Genomic DNA, 3,435 nt, shown 5'->3' on the forward strand with positions numbered 1-3,435 from the left:
TATACACTCTAACAGATAGTAGGACGACTAAAGAGAGGAGAACAAATATTCACAACTGTGATGATCCTATACGGGCTAGTCCGATCGGACTGCCGCCCGGCCATACGAAGAACAACCTACCGAGTCGAGTGACTGTGGAGAAGAACAACATAGAGTGACCAGGTGGGGAATCCTAGTTGAGCGGCTCACCCGCTCAGCCAAACAGTGAGACCTCTCGCTTAGCTTATGGTATCCTTCTGGGAGTTGGTGCCCCTGACAACAGGGAATGGTCAGCAGACAAATCGTATGACGGACACTTCCACTGTCATGTCAGGAATTTGCATGCTATGTAGTTAAGGAAAAGTGTCAGAGATATTTTTCTGACTTATCTTTTCATAGGACAGTTGGGAAAATGTGCACACGCCTTGAGAAGTGTGCACGTCTGCAACTGAAGGATTATATAAAAGTGGAGGGGAGATCAATGCACCGACGGAGACATGCGTTATTAGTGATTACACTTTTATTGTTGCTATAGTTCCTTACCGCTTTCTACTATTCCGATAACTGACTTGAACGTTGGAGGGTCAACGTCGAAAACCCTTTCACTGAGCCAGCACTGACATTCTTAGTTTTACAAAACGGGACAGTGCCTTCACATGGTCAATCTTGAAGCAACTTCCTCGTCCCCAGGGCGTAGCACAGATGGGGAGTGCATGGTTCTATGGCTAAAAGGTCCAGGGGTCGATCCCCGGGGTGTCACTGCCTGGGGTTAACGTCTCCGCTATGCACTTTCCACCTGTGTACCTGCATTTACCTCCTTCCATATCCGTGGGACCGGCTCTAGGGGGGCCGCTGATGTGACGGTTCCATATTTTTTTTTGAAGCCACTTCCTCTATTAATTGTCTTTACCGCTTTCGAACAAGATCAGATATCAATTATGATAAAATTTTTCAAGAGGAAATATTATTGCCTTGTCGCCGAGAAGCCTCACAAGATATCCTCTACTTATTGTGATGGGTGTTTCTTCATGTTACATTTGGATGAAGAATAAGACAATAGTTAATAACCAGAGATGGTTTATGTTGGCATTTAGGCAAACACATGAAAAACAGATGTTAGGAGACAAGAAATTCATAGGCGGCAAGTTTAAATTGGTTTCACACAAAGCCTCCTGGAATCTTCCATGGACGAAGGCCTCTCATTGAGAACAGTTCTTCATCTGGTGATCCATATTTGAAATGGACCTACCAGATAGACATGAAATATCAGCGTTATTTGTGAAGAAAGAACTGATGTGAAATAGGAGAGGGCTTACCAATTGATTGTTGTTATTTTGCATTTAGCTTAACATGAATAATTGAGAGTATCTTGCTCGTTTTACTTGCTGCAGTTGGCAGACAGTCAATCACAGACGGTTTTAAATTCCCTCTGACAGGGACCTTGCAGGCCGACACTAGAACAATGGTGTAAGTTATGCCCCTTATCATGTTACTGCTCCTTGCCATATTGTGGTTTTCAGATTCTCATCAGCGACTGCAAATACCGTCAGAACAAATAAACTAATAAAGCATCACCAATAATCACCACAGGAGCAAATTCCATCCTCAAAATGATGAAAGCGTTTGATATCTCTTACAGTTAGCAATTTAAGATATTACAGTGAAATTAAAGCAGCATGGCACTCTGCGCAAAAACGCAGGTTCCAGGCAGCAACCAAGGTAGCAAAAGGGAAGTTCGCTCCTAGCATCTCTGTGAATGACTATTAATCTTTAGAATAATGACTGAAATAATGACTGATGCATATTTACTTTAACTATGTCAAAATTCAAATTCAGACCTCAGGATTCCAGGCAGCAACCAAGCACCTAGTAGTGCACGCCGAACCATAACACTAGGTTCTTCATGCATCTGGTCAATAAATTCCACAGCATCATTCAAAAGACCAGAATGACCTGAAAGCCTAACCATGCAAGCATAATGCTCCGCACAAGGTCTGATCTCTGATACCATACTCCTAGTTCGTTTATAGAAATAAAATAACTTAAACCCGCATTACTGCATGAGGGCAAGACACCTACAAAATTAGCACCAGGGCTGAAGCTTGAGTTCCTTCATTTTGATTGAACAGGATTAAAACATCATTACCAAGACCATGTGCTGCTTTAATCAGTCTAGTGAGTCAGAAATTGTTAGGTCGCAAGCCAACAATGGTCATCCTAGAGAAAAATTGCAAGGCATCCTCAGCGCAGGTGTTATCAGCATAGCAAGAAATCATCCCTGCCCAGCAAACACCTTTGCATCAAAAACATACCTGGAAAAGGAATAAGTATCAAGTAAAACAGCACCAACACATGCATTGGACCCTTGGCCGAAATACAAGCATCCACACACCAACCAAGTTCTAGATACTCCATGACCATCTAGAGATTTAGAATTGTCATGAACACAAACTAGTGAAGTCCACGGCCTTCTTTATATAGCCTTCTAGAAATTTGGATTAAGGTGACAAAAGAAACTGTATTTCTCATACGCATTTCTGCAAACGACTTGCATGACTCGTTAACAAGATCAAATTTTGCTTACATGTTAACCAAGATGTTAAGACAGAGCAAGTCCAAACACGCCGAACAGCTTTCCCCCTGACTTCGTTGCCTTCGTTGATGCATTCCTGAAAATGCTCGTGCATAGGCGTAAGAATCAAACTTAATCGACCGACTTACGTAGTTCTCTTCTTCGTCAGCTAATACTACGACTTCCAACTGATAACTCCGTCGACGAAAAGAAATCAAGGGAATTGTTTGGGGAGTAAGTGAGTGTATTCACCAAGTTTCGGATGTTGAGTGCTTGGCAAATCCGATCATAACTTTCAAAAGAAGTAAGGCAACGAGAACAAGGTTCCTTTCGATCAGAACCTTTCACAATTTATCTTCTCAATTAAGTGGTGGCGCAACGGGAGACGGAAGCAACAGGAAGCGGCGGCGCGTTTAGAATCAACGGACAAGAGAGCGGGAAGAGAAAAGACATAGATTAGTTGATTAATTTAGTTGATAAAAAATATCCCAAAAGATCTGATTAGGAAAATAAAATCTTAATTTTATAAAATAAAAATAATTATATCCATAAAATAGCTTTTATTTAAATTTATATAAAAAATTATAATTATAAAAAAATAATAACAATATAAAAATACTTTCATAACCACAATAATAAAAAATTTAATTTCAAAAATTAATTTGTACTTATAGAAATATCCAACAAAATAAAAAATGATTATCATATCAAATTGTTTTTATAATCTCCACCAACTTGATTAATGAATGTAAAATTGGGCAAAGATGATAAGAGCTCTTTTTTTATATATATTCTGAATTAGCAAGACGTCCTATTTTAATTTTTTATCAAATCAAAACAAATACTGTATCATTATGTATAATTATCCAATTATTTTCTACTAT

General features: G+C 39.4%; 1 long non-coding RNA gene across 1 annotated transcript; it reads right to left on the bottom strand.

Annotated features, from left to right (window-relative positions):
* Window positions 1-1,347: 1,347 nt before the first annotated feature.
* Window positions 1,348-2,969, bottom strand: LOC122021718. Its single transcript, XR_006122616.1, has 3 exons — window positions 2,564-2,969; window positions 1,818-2,257; window positions 1,348-1,729 (listed from the first exon to the last, which is right to left on the bottom strand). It is a non-coding gene; the product is annotated as an uncharacterized LOC122021718 (long non-coding RNA).
* Window positions 2,970-3,435: the final 466 nt, after the last annotated feature.

The sequence above is a fragment of the Zingiber officinale genome, chromosome 9A (genome assembly GCF_018446385.1).
Source record: "Zingiber officinale cultivar Zhangliang chromosome 9A, Zo_v1.1, whole genome shotgun sequence".
In the NCBI taxonomy this organism is placed as follows: domain Eukaryota; kingdom Viridiplantae; phylum Streptophyta; class Magnoliopsida; order Zingiberales; family Zingiberaceae; genus Zingiber; species Zingiber officinale.